The sequence below is a fragment of the Calonectris borealis genome, unplaced genomic scaffold, assembly GCF_964195595.1.
Source record: "Calonectris borealis unplaced genomic scaffold, bCalBor7.hap1.2 HAP1_SCAFFOLD_43, whole genome shotgun sequence".
NCBI lineage: Eukaryota > Metazoa > Chordata > Aves > Procellariiformes > Procellariidae > Calonectris > Calonectris borealis.
In genome coordinates this window covers 102,439-119,511 of record NW_027441455.1, presented here as the reverse complement: position 1 = coordinate 119,511, position 17,073 = coordinate 102,439, and positions in this window count along the sequence as shown.

Genomic DNA, 17,073 nt, shown 5'->3' with positions numbered 1-17,073 from the left:
CAGGGCCCCAGCACGGACCACCCCAGCACGGATCCAGGGGCCCCAGAACCGACCGCCCTGGCCCGGCACCAACGGCCCTGGCACCAACAGTACCGGCCTGGGTCCCGGGTCCCCACACTAACAGCCCCGGCAGCAACAACTCTGGCCCGGCTCCTGGGGCCCCAGCACCGACCACCCCGGCACGGGTCCTGAGGCCCCGGCACCAACAACCCTTGCTCGAGTCCCGGGTTCCTGGCTCGAACAGGTCCGGCATCAACAGCACCTGCTCGGGTCCTGGAGACCCAGCACCAACCGCCCAGGCACGGATCCAGTGTCCCCGGCACCAACAGCCCAGGCACCACCAGCCTCAACCCCGGTCCTGGAGCCCCAGCACCAACAGGCCCAGCACGGGTCCTGTGCCCCGGCACCAACAGGCCCGGCAACAACAGTACCGGCCTGGGTCCTGGGGCCCCTGCACTGACCGCCTCGGTATGGGTCCCGAGTTCCCGGCACCAACAACCCCGGCCCGGGTTTCAGGGCCCCAGCACGGACCAGCCCAGGACGGGTCCTGGGGCACCAAAACCGATCACCCCGGCCTGGGTCTCGGGTCACTGTCACCAACAGCCCTGGCAGCAACAACTCTGGCCCGGGTCCTGGGGCCTCAGCACCGACCGCCCCGGCACGGGTCCCGAGGCCCCGGCACCAACAACCACGGCCCGAGTCCCGGGTTCCTGGCTCGAACAGGCCCGGCACCAACAGCCCCGACCCGGGTCCTGGGGCCCAAGCACCAAGAGCCCCACCACGGGTCCTGGGCCCCGGCACCAACATGCCCGGCAACAACTGTACCGGCCTAGCTCCTGGGGCCCCGGCACTGACCACTCTGTCACGGGTCCTGGGCCCCGGCACCAACATCCCTGGAACGAACAGCACCGGCCCGGTTGCTGGGGCCCCAACACCAACAGTCCCGGCCCGGGTTTCAGGGCCCCAGTACCGACCGTCCTGTACGGGTCCCAAGGCCCCGACATCAACAGCCCCGGCCCGAGTCCCGGGTTCCTGGCTCGAAGAGGCCCGGCACCAACAGCACCGGCTCGGGTCCTGGAGCCCCAGCACCAACAGCCCCGGCCCGCGTCCCGGGTCCCCGGCACTAACAGCCCCGGCACCACCAGCCCCGACCCGGGTCCTGGAGCCCCAGCACCGACCGCCCCGGTACTGGTCCCGGGGTACTGTCACCAACGGCTCCAGCACCAAGATCCCAGGCCCGGATCCCAGAGCCCCGGCACTAACAGCCCCGGCCCGAGTCCAGGGTTCTTGGCTCGAACAGGCCTGGCACAAACAGCCCCGGCACCAACAGCCCCGACCCGGGTCCTGGGCCCCAGCACCGACTGCCCCGGCACGGATCCTGGGCCACGGCACCAACAGGCCCGGCAACAACAGTACAGGCCTGGGTCCTGGTGCCTCAGTACATACCGCCCCGTCACGGGTCCCGGGTGCTCAGCACCAACAGCCCCAGCCCGAGTCCAGGGTTCCTGGCTCGAACAGGTCCGGCACCAACTGCACCAGCTCCGGTCCTGGAGCCCCAGCACCAACAGCCCCAGCACGGGTCCCGGGACCCCTGCAACAACAGTCCTGGCACCAACAGCCCTGGCCCGTGTCCTGGGGCCCCGGTACCGACCGCCCCGGCACAGGTCCCAAGGCCCCGGCACCAACAGCCCCGGCCCGAGTCCCGGGCTCCTGGCTCGAACAGGCCCGGCGCCAACAGCACCAGCTCGGGTCCTGGAGCCCCAGCACCACCAGCCCCGACCCGGGTCCTGGAGCTCCAGCACCGACTGCCCCATTATGGGTCCCGGGGCACCGGCACCAACGGCCCCAGCACCAGCGGCCCCGGCCCGGATCCCGGGGCCCCGGCACCAAGAGTCCCGGCCCGGGTTTCAGGGCCCAAGCACGGACCAGCCCAGCACGGATTCTGGGGCCCCAGAACCGACCGTCCCGGCCCTGGTTCCGGGGCGCTGTCACCAACAGCCCTGGCACCAACAGCCCCTGCCCGAGTCCCGGGTACTTGGCTGGAACAGGCCTGGCACCAACAGCTCCGGCTCGGGTCCTGGGGCCCCAGCACCGACCGCCCCGGCACGGGTCCCCGGTCCCCGGCACCAACAGCCCTGGCAACAACAGAACCAGCCTGGGTCTCGGGGCCCCAGCACCAACAGCCCCGGTAGCAACAGCTCTGGCCTGGGTCCTGGGGCCACAGAACCGACCGCCCCGGCACGGGTCCTGGGTACCCTGCAACAACAGTCCCAGCACCAACAGCTCTGGCCCGTGTCCTGGGGCCTCAGTACCGACCGCCCCGTCACGGGTCCCGAGGCCCCGGCATAAAACAGCCCCGGCCGGAGTCCCGGGTTCCTGGCTCGAACAGGCCCAGCACCAAGAGCCCCGGCACGGGTCCCGGGTCCCCGGCACTAACAGCCCCGGCACCACCAGCCCCGACCCGGGTCCTGGAGCCCCAGCACCGACCGCCCCGGTATGGGTCCCGGGGCACTGGCACCAACGTCCCCAGCACCAACAGCCCCGGCCCGTATCCCGAGGACCCAACACCAACAGTCCCAGACCGGGTTTCAGGGTCCCAGCACGGACCAACCCAGCACGGATCCTAGGGCCCCAGAACCGACCGCCCCGGCCCGGGTTCTGGGGCCCTAGCACCAACAGCCCTGGCACCAACAGTACCGGAGTGGGTCCCGGATTCCCGGCACCAACATCCCCGGCAGCAACAGCTCTGGCCCGGGTCCTGGGGCCGCAGCACCGACCGCCCCGTCATGGGTCCCGAGGCCCCGGCACCAACAGCCCCGGCCCAAGTCCCGGGTTCCTGGTTCGAACAGGTCCCGCACCAACAGCACTGGCTCGGATCCTGGAGGCCCAGTACCGACTGCCCTGGTATGGGTCCCGGGTCCCCGACACCAACAGCCCCGGCCCGAGTCCCAAGTTCTAGGCTCGAACAGGCCTGGCACCAACGGCACCGGCACGAGTCCTGCATCCCCAAAACAGGCGGCCCCGGTATGGGTCCCAGGTCCCCGGCACCAACAGCCCCGGCACCAGCAGCACCGACCCGGGTCCTGTGGCCCCAGCACCGACCTCCCCGTAACAGGTCCCGAGGCCCCGGCACGAGTCCCGGGTTCCTGGCTCAAACAGGCCCGGCACCAACAGCACCGGCTCGGGTCCTGGAGCCCCAGCACCAACAGCCCCGGCACAGGTCCCGGGTCTCCGGCACTAACAACCCTGGCACCACCAGCCCCGACCCGGGTCCTGGGGCCCCAGCACCGACCGCCCCGGCAAGGGTCCCAAGGCCCCGGCACCAACAGCCCCGTCCCGAGTCCCAGGTTCCTGGCTCGAACAGGTCTGGCACCAACAGCGCCTGCATGGGTCCTGGAGCCCCAGCACCGACCGCCCTGGCACGGGTCCCGAGTTGCCAGCACCAACAGGCCCGGCAAAAACAGTACCGGCCTGCGACCTGGGGTCCCGGCACTGACGCCCCGGCATGGGTCCCGGGTCTCGGCACCAACAGCTCCGGCACCAACAGCCCCGGCCCGAGTCCCGGGTTCTTGGCTCGAACAGGCCTTGCACAAACAGCACCGGTTCAGGTTCTGCAGCCCCAGCACCTACTGCCCCGCTATGGGTACCAGGGCACCGGCAACAACGGCCCCGGCATCAACAGCCCCGGCCCTGATCCCGGGGCCCCGACACCAACAGTCCCGGCCCGGGTTTCAGGGCCCCAGCACGGACCACCCCAGCACAGATCCTGGGGCCCCAGAACCGACTGCCCCGACCCAGGTTCCGAGGCCCTGGCACCAACGGCCCTGGCACCAACAGCCCCGGCCTGGGTCCCGGGTCCCCAGCACCAACAGCCCCGGCAGCAACAACTCTGGCCCAGGTCCTGGGGCCCCAGCACCGACCGCCCCGGCAAGGGTCCCGGGTCCCCTGCAACAACAGTCCCGGCACCAACAGCGCTGGCCGGTGTCCTTGGGCCCCAGTACCGATTGCCCCGGGACGAGTCCCGAGGCCCCGGCACCAACAGCCCCGGCGGGAGTCCCGGGTTCCTGGTTCGAACAAGCCCGGCATCAACAGCAACGGCTCGGGTCCTGGGGCCCCAGCACCGACCGCCCCGGCAAGGGTCCCCGGTCACCGGCACGAACAGCTCTGGCAACAACAGCTCTGGCCCGGGTCCTGGGGCCACAGCACCGACCTCCCCGGCACGGGTCCTGGGTACCCGGCAACAACAGTCCCAGCACCAACAGCTCTGGCCCGTGTCCTGGGGCCCCAGTACCGACCGCTGCGGCACGGGTTCCGAGGCCCCGGCATAAAACAGCCCCAGCCGGAGTCCAGGGTTCCTGGCTCGAACAGGCCCGGCACCAAGAGCCCCGGCCCGGATCCCGAGGCCCCAACACCAACAGTCCCGGTCCGGGTTTCAGGGCCCCAGCACGGACCACCCCAGCACAGATCCTGGGGCCCCAGAACCGACTGCCCCGACCCGGGTTCCGGGGCCCTGGCACCAACGGCCCTGGCACCAACAGCCCCGGCCTGGGTCCCGGGTCCCCAGTACCAACAGCCCCGGCAGAAACAACTCTGGCCCAGGTCCTGGGGCCCCAGCACCGACCGCCCCGGCAAGGGTCCCGGGTCCCCTGCAACAACAGTCCCGGCACCAACCGCGCTGGCCGGTGTCCTTGGGCCCCAGTACCGATTGCCCCGGGACGAGTCCCGAGGCCCCGGCACCAACAGCCCCGGCAGGAGTCCCGGGTTCCGGGCTTGAACAAGCCCGGCATCAACAGCAACGGCTCGGGTCCTGGGGCCCCAGCACCGACCGCCCCGGCAAGGGTCCCCGGTCACCGGCACCAACAGCCCTGGCAACAACAGCTCTGGCCCGGGTCTTGGGGCCACAGCACCGACCGCCCCGGCACGGGTCCTGGGTACCCTGCAACAACAGTCCCAGCACCAACAGCTCTGGCCCGTGTCCTGGGGCCCCAGTACCGACCGCTGCGGCACGGGTTCCGAGGCCCCGGCATAAAACAGCCCCGGCCGGAGTCCAGGGTTCCTGGCTCGAACAGGCCCGGCACCAAGAGCCCCGGCCCGGATCCCGAGGCCCCAACACCAACAGTCCCGGTCCGGGTTTCAGGGCCCCAGCACGGACCACCCCAGCACAGATCCTGGGGCCCCAGAACCGACCGCCCTGGCCTGGGTTCCGGGGCCCTGGCACCAACAGCCCTGGCACCAACAGTACCGGCGTGGGTCCCAGATCCCCGGCACCAACAGCCCCGGCAGCAACAGCTCTGGCCCGGGTCCTGAAGCCGCAGCACCGACCGTCCCGGCACGGGTCCCGAGGCCCCGGCACCAACAACCCCTGCCCGAGTCCTGGGTTGCTGGCTCGAACCGGCCTGGAACCAACAGCACCGGCTCGGGTCCTGGAGCCCCAGCACCGACCGCCCCGGTATGGGTCCCGGGGCACCGGCACCAACGGCTCCAGCACCAAGAGCCCCGGCTCGGATCCCGGGGCCCCGACACCAACAGTCCTGGACCGGGTTTCAGGGCCCCAGCACGGACCACCCCAGCACGGGTCCTGGGGCCCCAGAACCGACCGCCCTGGCCCCAGTTCCGGGGCCCTGGCACCAACAGCCCTGGAACCAACAGTACCGACCTGGGTCCCAGGTCCCTGGCACCAACAGCCCCGGCAGCAATAACTCTGGCCCGGGTCCTGGGGCGCCGGCACCAACAGCCCCGGCCCGAGACCCGGGTTCTTGGCTCGAACAGGACTGGCACCAACAGCACCGGCTCAGGTCCTGGAGCCCCAGCACCGACCACCCCGGTATGGGTCCCGGATCCCCGGCACCAACAGCCCCGGCACCAACAGCTCCTACCCGGGTCCCGGGGCCCCAGCACTGACCTCCCCGACATGGGTCCTGGGCCCCGGCACCAACAGGCCCGGCAACAACAGTACCGGCCTGGGTCCTGGGGCCGCGGCACTGACCGCCCCAGCATGGGTCCTTGGTCCCTGGCACCAATAGCCCCGGCAGCAACACCTCTGGCCTGAGTCCTGGGTCCCCGGCACCGACAGCCCCATCACAGGTCCCAAGGCCCCGGCACCAACAGGCCTGGAAACAACAGTACCAGCCTGGGTCTCAGGGCCCCGGCAGCAACAGCCCTGTCCCGGGTCCTGGGTCCCCGGCACCGACCGCCCCATCACAGGTCCCAAGACCCAGGCTCAAACAGCCCTGGCAACAACAGTACCAGCCTGGGTCTCGGGGCCCCGGCAGCAACAGCCCTGTCCCGGGTCCTGGGGCCCCAGCACCGAACGCCCCGGCACGGGTCCCGGGTCCCCTGCAACAACAGTCCCGGCACCAACAGCCCTATATATATATATAAAAGATAGTGGTGATTAATTGAAATGTATTGAAAAATGTGAGACCTAAGCGTAACGTAAATGGTATGGAATAAGGGTTGGATACTGTCCTGGTTTCGGCTGGGATAGGGTTAAATTTCTTCCTAGTGCTGTGTTTTGGATTTAGTACGAGGAGAATGTTGATAACATACTGATGTTTTCAGTTGTTGCTAAGTGCCCTCCTAGTCCCAGGACAGCTCCCATGCCTACTGACTGAGCTAGGTACACGAGATGGGAGGGAACATAATCAGGACAGCCAGCCCAGATGGCTAATGGGGTATTCCATACCATGTGACGTCATGCTCAGTATATGAAGGGTAGGCGTGATCCAGGAAGTAACGATCGCTACTTGGTTATCGGTCAGCGTGGGTGGTGAGCAATTGCATTGTGTATCACTCATTTTGTATATTCTATCATTATTATTATTTTCCCTCTTCTGTTCTATTAAACTGTCTTTATCTCAACCCATGAGTTTTTCTCACTCCTACCCTTCCGATTCTCTCCCTGTGCGACTGGGGGGGCGGGGGGAGTGAGCGAGCGGCTGCGTGGTATTTGGCTGCCTGCCAGATTAAACCACGACACCCAGGAACAAAACCAGAGCGTGGGGAAAAAAGCCACAGCCACAGAAACAAAACCAGGGCACGTGGAAGAAAACCAAATCCTGCGGGAGAAAACCACAGCCCGGGGAACAAAACCAGGGCCCGGGGAACAAAACCAGGGCCTGTGGCATATAACGAGAGCCCGCGGGAGAATAGCAAAGGCCAAGGAACAAAACCAGAGCCCCAGGAAAGAAAACAGAACCCCAGGAAAAAAAACAGATGCCTAGGGAGAAAGTCAGAGCCCCAGGGACAAAGCCAGAGCCCCAAGAACAAAACCAGAGCCCCAGGGACAAAGCCAGGGTCCGGTGAACAAAGCCAGAGCCCGGTGAACAAAGCCGGAGCCCGCGGGGAAAAAAGCGAGCCCGCGGGGAAAAACCAGAGCCCCAGGAAAAGAACCAGAGCCCCAGGAAAAGAACCAGAGCCCCAGGAAAAGAACCAGACGCCGCGGGATAAAAGCAGAGACCGCGGGATAAAAGCAGAGCCCCAGGGACAAAGCCAGAGCCCCAGGGACAAAGCCAGAGCCCCAGGGACAAAGCCAGAGCCCCAGGGACAAAGCCAGGGTCCGGGGCACAAAACTAGAGCCCCAGGAACAAAACCAGAGCCTACAGGAGAAAACCAGAGCTCCAGGAACAAAACCAGGGCCCCAGGGAGAAAACCAGAGCCCCAGGAACAAAAGCAGAAGCCCAGGGACAAAACCAGGGCACGGGAAAAAAAAACAGGGCCCCAGAAAAAAAACCAGGGCCCCGGGAACAAAACCAGGGCCCCGGGAACAAAACCAGGGCCCGGGGGAAAAAAAACACGGCCTGGGGGAAAAAAATCAGGGCCCGGGGAACAAAACCAGGGCCCGGGGAAAAGAAACAGGGCCCGGGGAAAAGAAACAGGGCCCGGGGAAAAGAAACAGAGACCTAGGGAGAAATCCAGAGCCCAAGGAACAAAGCCAGAGCCCCGGGGACAAAGCCAGAGCTTCGGGGACAAAGCCAGAGCCCCGGGGACAAAGCCAGACCACGCGGGGAAAAAAGTGAGCCCGCGGGAAAAAAACAGAGCCCCAGGGAAAGAACCAGAGCCCCAGGGAAAGAACCAGAGCCCCAGGGAAAGAACCAGAGCCCGCGGGGAAAAAACCAGAGCCCGCGGGGAAAAAACCACAGCCCGCGGGGAAAAAACCACAGCCCGCGGGGAAAAAACCACAGCCCGCGGGGACAAAGCCAGGGTACAGGGCACAAAACTAGAGCCCCAGGAACAAAACCAGAGCCTGCAGCAGAAAACCACAGCTCCAGGAACAAAACCAAGGCCCCAGGGATGAACCAGAGCCCCAGACACAGAAGCAGAAGCCCAGGGACAAAACCAGGGCACTGGGAAAAAAACCAGGGCCCGGGAAAAAAAACAGGGCCCGGGGAAAAAAAACAGGGCCCCGGGGAAAAAAAACAGGGCCCCGGGGAAAAAAAACAGGGCCCCGGGGAAAAAAAACAGGGCCCCGGGGAAAAAAAACAGGGCCCCGGGGAAAAAAAACAGGGCCCCGGGGAAAAAAAACAGGGCCCCGGGGAAAAAAAACAGGGCCCCGGGGAAAAAAAACAGGGCCCCGGGGAAAAAAAACAGGGCCCCGGGGAAAAAAAACAGGGCCCCGGGGAAAAAAAACAGGGCCCGGGGAAAAAAAACAGGGCCCGGGGAAAAAAAACAGGGCCCGGGGAAAAAAAACAGGGCCCGGGGAAAAAAAACAGGGCCCGGGGAAAAAAAACAGGGCCCGGGGAAAAAAAACATAGGTAGGGGAAGAAAACCAGGGCCCGGGGAAAAAAAACAGGGTCCGGGGGAAAAAAACCAGAGCCAGGGAACAAAACGAGAGCCCGGGGAACAAATCAGAGCCCGGGGAACAAAACCAGAGCCCCGGGAACAAAACCAGGGCCCGAGGAACAAAACCAGGGCCCGAGGAACAAAACCAGGGCCCGGGGAACAAAACCAGGGCCCGGGGAACAAAACCAGGGCCCGGGGAACAAAACCAGGGCCCGGGGAACAAAACCAGAGCCCGGGGAACAAAACCAGAGCCCGGGGAACAAAACCAGAGCCCGGGGAACAAAACCAGAGCCCGGGGAACAAAACCAGACACCTAGGGAGAAATCCAGAGGCCCAGGGACAAAGCCAGAGCCCCAGGGACAAAGCCAGGGTGCGGGGAACAGAACTAGAGACCAAGGAAAAAAACCAGAGCCCACGGGATAAAACCAGAGCCTGGGGAAAAAAGCCAGACCGCGCGGGAAAAAAACCAAGCCCGCCGTAGAAAACCAGAGCCCCACGAAGAGAACCAGAGCCCCAGGAAGAGAACCAGAGCCCCAGGAAGAAAACCAGAACCCGCGGGATAAAACCAGAGCCCGCGGGAAAAAAGCAGAACCCCAGGGACAAAGCAGAGCCCGGGGAAATAATCCAGAGTCCGGGGAAGAAAACCAGAGCTCCAGAGACAAAGCCAGAGCCCCAGGGACAAAGCCAGAGCCTCAGGGACAAAGCCAGGGTCTGAGGAAATAAAACAGAGCCCCAGGAACAAAACAAGAGCCCCGGGAACAAAACAAGAGCCCATAGGAGAAAACCAGAGCCTGCAGGAGAAAACCAGAGCCCCAGGAACAAAATCAGAGCTCGCGTGAGAATACCAGGGCTCCAGGAAAAAAAACAGAGCCCCAGGGACAAAGCCAGAGCTCCACGGACAAAGCCAGAGGCCCAGGGAGAAAACCAGAGACCCTAGGACAAAACCAAACTCCGTGAAACAAAAAAAGAGTCCCAGGAACAAAACCAGAGCCTGCGGGAGAAAATCAGAGCCCAGGAAGAAAACCAGAGGCCCAGGGACAAAGCCAGAGCCCCAGGGACAAAGCCAGGGGCCCTGGGACAAAGCCACAGTGTCAGGGATAAATCCAGAGGCCCAGGGACAAAGCCAGAGCCCCAGGGACAAAGCCAGAGCCTGGGGAATAAAACGAGAGCCTGGGGACCAAAACCAGAGCCCGGGAACAAAACCAGAGCCTGCCGGAGAAAACCAGAGCCCAGGGAACAAAAGCAGAGCCCGCAGGAAAAAACTAGCGGTCCAGGAACAAATCCAGATACCAAGGAAAATAATCTGATCCCCAGGAAAAAAACCAGAGCCCCAGGGACAAAGCCAGAGCCCCAGCCAAAAAAACAGAGCCCCAGTAAAAAAAAACAGAGCCCGCGGGAGAAAACCAGAGCCGGGGGAAAAAAACAGAGCCCGGTAAACAAAACCAGAGCCTAGGGAACAAAAGCAGGATCCGGGGAACAAAAGCAGAGGCCGCAGGAGGAAACTAGAGCCCGGGGAAAAAAAACAGACCCCGAAGAAGAAAGCCACAGCCACAGGAACAAAACTGTGGCCCGTGAAGAAAAACAAATCCTGCGGGAGTAAACCAGGGCACGGGAAACAAAACCAGGGCCCAGGGAACAAAACCAGGGCCCGCAGGAGATAACCAGAGCTCACGGGAGAAAACCAGAGCCCCAGGAATAAAACCAGAGCCCCAGGAAAAAAAAACAGAGTCTCAGGAAAAAAAACAGAGACCTAGGGACAAAGCCAGAGCCCCAGGGAAAAAACCAGAGCCCCGGGGACAAAACCAGAGTCTGGGGGACAAAACCAGAGTCTGGGGGACAAAACCAGAGTCTGGGGGACAAAACAAGAGCCCGCGGGAGAAAACCAGAGCCCGGGGAACAAAACCATAGGTCAGGGAAGAAAACCAGGGCCCGGGGAAGAAAACCAGGGCCCGGGGAAGAAAACCAGGGCCCGGGGAAGAAAACCAGGGCCCGGGGAAGAAAACCAGGGCCCGGGGAAGAAAACCAGGGCCCGGGGAAGAAAACCAGGGCCCGGGGAAGAAAACAGGTTGCCAGGAAAAAAAACAGGGCACAGGAACAAAATCAGAGCCCGCGAGAGAAAACCAGAGCCCATAGAAGAAAGCCACAGCCACAGGAACAAAACCAGGGCCCGCGGAAGAAAACCAAATCCTGCCGGAGAAAACACGGCCCGGGGAAGAAAACCAGGATCCGGAGAACAAAACCAGGGCCCGCAGGAGAAAACCAGTGCCCCAGGAACAAAACCAGAGCCCAAGGAAAAAATGAAGAGACCTATGGACAAAGCCAGAGCCCCAGGGACAAAGCCAGAGCCCCAGGGACAAAGCCAGAGCCCCAGGGAACAAAACTACAGATCCAGGAACAAAATCAGAGCCCGCGGGAGAAAACCAGGGCTCCAGGAAAAAAAACAGAGCTCCAGGGACAAAGCCAGAGCTCCAGGGATAAAGCCAGAGCACCAAGAACAAAACCAGAGGCCCAGGGACAAACCAGAGCCCCAGGAACAAAATGAAAGCCCCAGGAAGAAAACCAAGGCCCGCGGGAGAAAACCAGAGCCCGGGGAACAAAACCAGAGCCCCAAAGAGAAAGCCAGAGCCCCAAGGACAAAGCTAGAGCTCCAGGGACAAATCCAGAGCCCCAGGGACAAAGCCAGAGGCCCACGTCAAAACCAGGGACCGGGGTACAAAACCAGGGCCCGGGGCAAAAAACTAAAGCCCGAGGAAAAAAAACAGGGCCCGCAGGAGAAAACCAGGCGCTCGCGAACCAAAACCAGAGTCCGCAGAAGAAAGCCAGAGTCCCACGAAGAAAACCAAGGCCCGCAGGAGAAAACTAGAGCTCGAGGAACAGAACAGAGCCTGGGGCCAAAACCAGAGCCCTCGGGAGAAAGCCAGACACCAGGAAACAAAACCAGAGTCCGAAGAAGAAAGTCAGAGCCCCAGGAACAAAACCCGGGCCGGCGGAAGAAAAACACATCCTGCATGAGAAAACCAGGGCCCGGGGAACAAAACCAGGGCCCCAGGGACAAAGCCCGAGCCCCAGGGACAAAACCCGAGCCCAGGGAACAAAACCAGGGCCCGGGGAACAAAACCAGGGCCCGGGGAACAAAACCAGGGCCCGGGGAACAAAACCAGGGCCCGGGGAACAAAACCAGGGCCCGGGGAACAAAACCAGGGCCCGGGGAACAAAACCAGGGCCCGGGGAAGAAAACCAGGGCCCGGGGAAGAAAACCAGGGCCCGGGGAAGAAAACCAGGGCCCGGGGAAGAAAACCAGGGCCCGGGGAAGAAAACCAGGGCCCGGGGAAGAAAACCAGGGCCCGGGGAAGAAAACCAGGGCCCGGGGAAGAAAACCAGGGCCCGGGGAAGAAAACCAGGGCCCGGGGAAGAAAACAGGTTGCCAGGAAAAAAAACAGGGCACAGGAACAAAATCAGAGCCCGCGAGAGAAAACCAGAGCCCATAGAAGAAAGCCACAGCCACAGGAACAAAACCAGGGCCCGCGGAAGAAAACCAAATCCTGCCGGAGAAAACACGGCCCGGGGAAGAAAACCAGGATCCGGAGAACAAAACCAGGGCCCGCAGGAGAAAACCAAGCCCCAGGAACAAAACCAGAGCCCAAGGAAAAAATGAAGAGACCTATGGACAAAGCCAGAGCCCCAGGGACAAAGCCAGAGCCCCAGGGACAAAGCCAGAGCCCCAGGGAACAAAACTACAGATCCAGGAACAAAATCAGAGCCCGCGGGAGAAAACCAGGGCTCCAGGAAAAAAAACAGAGCTCCAGGGACAAAGCCAGAGCTCCAGGGATAAAGCCAGAGCTCCAGGGATAAAGCCAGAGCTCCAGGGATAAAGCCAGAGGCCCAGGAACAAAATGAAAGCCCCAGGAAGAAAACCAAGGCCCGCGGGAGAAAACCAGAGCCCGGGGAACAAAACCAGAGCCCCAAAGAGAAAGCCAGAGCCCCAAGGACAAAGCTAGAGCTCCAGGGACAAATCCAGAGCCCCAGGGACAAAGCCAGAGGCCCACGTCAAAACCAGGGACCGGGGTACAAAACCAGGGCCCGGGGCAAAAAACTAAAGCCCGAGGAAAAAAAACAGGGCCCGCAGGAGAAAACCAGGCGCTCGCGAACTAAAACCAGAGTCCGCAGAAGAAAGCCAGAGTCCCACGAAGAAAACCAAGGCCCGCAGGAGAAAACTAGAGCTCGGGGAACAGAACAGAGCCTGGGGCCAAAACCAGAGCCCTCGGGAGAAAGCCAGACACCAGGAAACAAAACCAGAGTCCGAAGAAGAAAGTCAGAGCCCCAGGAACAAAACCCGGGCCGGCGGAAGAAAAACACATCCTGCATGAGAAAACCAGGGCCCGGGGAACAAAACCAGGGCCCCAGGGACAAAGCCCGAGCCCCAGGGAAAAGCCCGAGCCCCAGGGAACAAAACCAGAGCCCGGGGAAGAAAACCAGGGCCCGGGGAAGAAAACCAGGGCCCGGGGAAGAAAACCAGGGCCCGGGGAAGAAAACCAGGGCCCGGGGAAGAAAACCAGGGCCCGGGGAAGAAAACCAGGGCCCGGGGAAGAAAAAAAACAGGTTGCCAGGAAAAAAAACAGGGCACAGGAACAAAATCAGAGCCCGCGAGAGAAAACCAGAGCCCATAGAAGAAAGCCACAGCCACAGGAACAAAACCAGGGCCCGCGGAAGAAAACCAAATCCTGCCGGAGAAAACACGGCCCGGGGAAGAAAACCAGGATCCGGAGAACAAAACCAGGGCCCGCAGGAGAAAACCAGTGCCCCAGGAACAAAACCAGAGCCCAAGGAAAAAAACAGGGACCCAGGAACAAAACCAGAGCCCCAGGAAAAAAAGAAGAGACCTATGGACAAAGCCAGAGCCCCAGGGACAAAGCCAGAGCCCCAGGGACAAAGCCAGAGCCCCAGGGAACAAAACTACAGATCCAGGAACAAAATCAGAGCCCGCGGGAGAAAACCAGGGCTCCAGGAAAAAAAACAGAGCTCCAGGGACAAAGCCAGAGCTCCAGGGATAAAGCCAGAGCACCAAGAACAAAACCAGAGGCCCAGGGACAAACCAGAGCCCCAGGAACAAAATGAAAGCCCCAGGAAGAAAACCAAGGCCCGCGGGAGAAAACCAGAGCCCGGGGAACAAAACCAGAGACCCAAAGAGAAAGCCAGAGCCCCAGGGACAAAGCTAGAGCTCCAGGGACAAATCCAGAGCCCCAGGGACAAAGCCAGAGGCCCACGTCAAAACCAGGGACCAGGGTACAAAACCAGGGCCCGGGGCAAAAAACTAAAGCCCGAGGAAAAAAAACAGGGCCCGCGGGAGAAAACCAGGCGCTCGCGAACCAAAACCAGAGTCCGCAGAAGAAAGCCAGAGTCCCACGAAGAAAACCAAGGCCCGCAGGAGAAAACTAGAGCTCGGGGAACAGAACAGAGCCTGGGGCCAAAACCAGAGCCCTCGGGAGAAAACCAGACACCAGGAAACAAAACCAGAGTCCGAAGAAGAAAGTCAGAGCCCCAGGAACAAAACCCGGGCCGGCGGAAGAAAAACACATCCTGCATGAGAAAACCAGGGCCCGGGGAACAAAACCAGGGCCCCAGGGACAAAGCCCGAGCCCCAGGGACAAAGCCCGAGCCCCAGGGAACAAAACCAGAGCCCCAGGGAACAAAACCAGAGCCCCGGGGAACAAAACCAGAGCCCCGGGGAACAAAACCAGAGCCCCGGGGAACAAAACCAGAGCCCCGGGGAACAAAACCAGAGCCCCGGGGAACAAAACCAGAGCCCCGGGGAACAAAACCAGAGCCCCGGGGAACAAAACCAGAGCCCCGGGGAACAAAACCAGAGCCCCGGGGAACAAAACCAGAGCCCCGGGGACCAAACCAGAGCCCCAGGGACCAAACCAGGGCTCCGGGAAAAAAACAAAAGTTCCAGGAAAAAAAAACAGAGCCCCGGGAAGAAAACCAGAGCCCCAGGGACAGAGCCAGAGCCGCAGGGACAAAGCCAGAGCCCCAGGAATAAAACCAAGTCCCGTGGGAGAAAACCAGAGACTAGGGAACAAAACCAGAGCCCGGGTAACAAAACCAGTGCCCCAGGGACAAAGCCAGAGCCAGCGGGAGAAAACCAGGGCCCGGGAAACAAAACCAGCACCCCAGGAACAAAACCAGCACCCCAGGAACAAAACCTGTGATAGAGGGAACTAACACTTTAGGGTTAACAGCAGAGCCATTGTCTGACTTACTAGTGTAATCTTATGTAGCTAGCAACTCGGATAGACAAGATGCTGTTATAAGCATAGGAAATATTGTAAGCAGAATTTACAAAGGCTGTGTAGATAACAGGATCCTTGAATTACTAAACTAACTAACAATTCCTGACTGAGACCTTACTGTAGTGCATCCTCCCACTTGATAAGAGAGGATAGACCTTGAGCTGGCTCCTTAGGCCTCCTGTGTAACACCTGTGATGAGATACGTGTCCTATGTAAATCGCTAACGACGAACAACTGTGAAGGGATAAGTGTTAAAGGACAAGATAACCTGATGCCTCGTTACATTCCAAGAGTGGAGGAACTGATGAGTTAATTAAGTGACCATATATAGACAAAGGAAGCCCAGAGTCCAACTAACAGACACAGTGAAGAAAACTATGGACGACCACCGGAGAAGGAAAAGACCCTAACCCTAATTTTACGGCGCATGCTTGGACTATATAAATGACTTCCAGGAACTCATTACCATAAGACCACCTTTTCTAAGGAACACCAACTGCCCCGGCCCGGGTTTTAGGGCCCCGGCAACAACAGCCCGGGTCCGGGTTTTAGGGCCCCGGCACCAACAGCCCCGGTCCAGGTCCTGGGTCCCCAGCAACGACAGCCCTGGCCCGGGTCCCCAGGCCCCGGCACCAACAGCACCAGCCAGGGTCCCGGGGCCACGGAACCAACAACTGGGGCCCGGGTTTCGTGGCCCCGGCAGCAACAGCCCCAGCCAGGGACCTGGGGCACCGGCCCCAACAGCCCCGGCCCAGGTCCCGGGACCCCGGTACCGACGGCCCGGCACAGGTACCGAGACCCAGGCACCTAAAGCCCAGCCCTGGTTCCGGGGGCCCTGGCACCGACGACCCCGGCACAGGTCCTGAGCCCCGGCACCAAAAGCCCCGGCTGGGGTCCCGGGGCCCCGGCACTGACTGCTCCGTCCTGGGTACTGAGGCACGGGCACCAACAGCCCTGGCCCCCGGTCCCGGGGCCCCGGCACCAACAGCCCCGGCACCAACAGCCTCGGCCTGGGTTCTGGGGCCCAGGCACCAACAGCCCTTCCCGGTTTTCAGGGCCCCGGCACAAACATCTGCGGCCCAGGGCCTGAGGCCCCGGAACCGACCGCCCCGGCCCGGGTCCCGGGGCCCCGGCACCAACAGCCCGGGCACCAACCGCCCCGGACCGGATTCCGGGGCCCCGGCACCAACAGCCCCGGCCCTGGTCCCGGGGCCACGGCACCAACAGCCCCGGCACCGATCACCCCAGCCCGGGTCCCAAGGCCCGGGCACCAACAACCCCGGCCCGGGTTTCCGGTCCCTGGCCCCGACAGCCCCGGCCCAGGTCCCTGAGCCCAGGCACCAAAAGTCCAGGCCCGGATTAGGGCGCCCCTGCACCAACAGCCCCAGTCCGGGTTTCGGTCCCGGCACAAACAACCCCAGTCCGGCTTCCGAACACCGGCACCAACAGCCCTTCCCGGTTTTCAGGGCCCCGGCACAAACAGTCACGGCCAGGGGCCCGAGGCCCTGCACCGACCGCCCCAGCACATGTCCTGGGGCTCCAGCACCGACCGTCCCGGCCCAGGTCCAGGGGCCTCGGCACCAACAGGCCAAGCACCAACAGTACTGGCCCGGGTCCCAGGTCCCCAGTACCAACAGCCCCGGCACCAACAGCTCTGGCCCGGGTCCTGGGGTCCCAGCACTGATTGCCCTGTCCCGGGTCCCGGGGCCCCGGCACCAACAGGCTCGCCACCAACAGTACCGGCCTGGGTCCCAGGTCCGCGCAACCAATAGCCCCGGCACCAACAGCCCTGGCACGGGTCCTGGGACCCAGACACCGACCGCCCTGGCATGGGTCCCGGGTCCCCGGCACCAACAGCCCCGGCATCAACAGCCCCGGCCCGGCTCCTGGGGCCCCAGCACGGACCGCCCCGGTACGACTCCCGAGGCCCCTGCAACAACAGGCCCGGCAACAACAGTACCGGCCTGGGTCCCAGGTCCCAGCAACGAACAGCCCCGGCTGC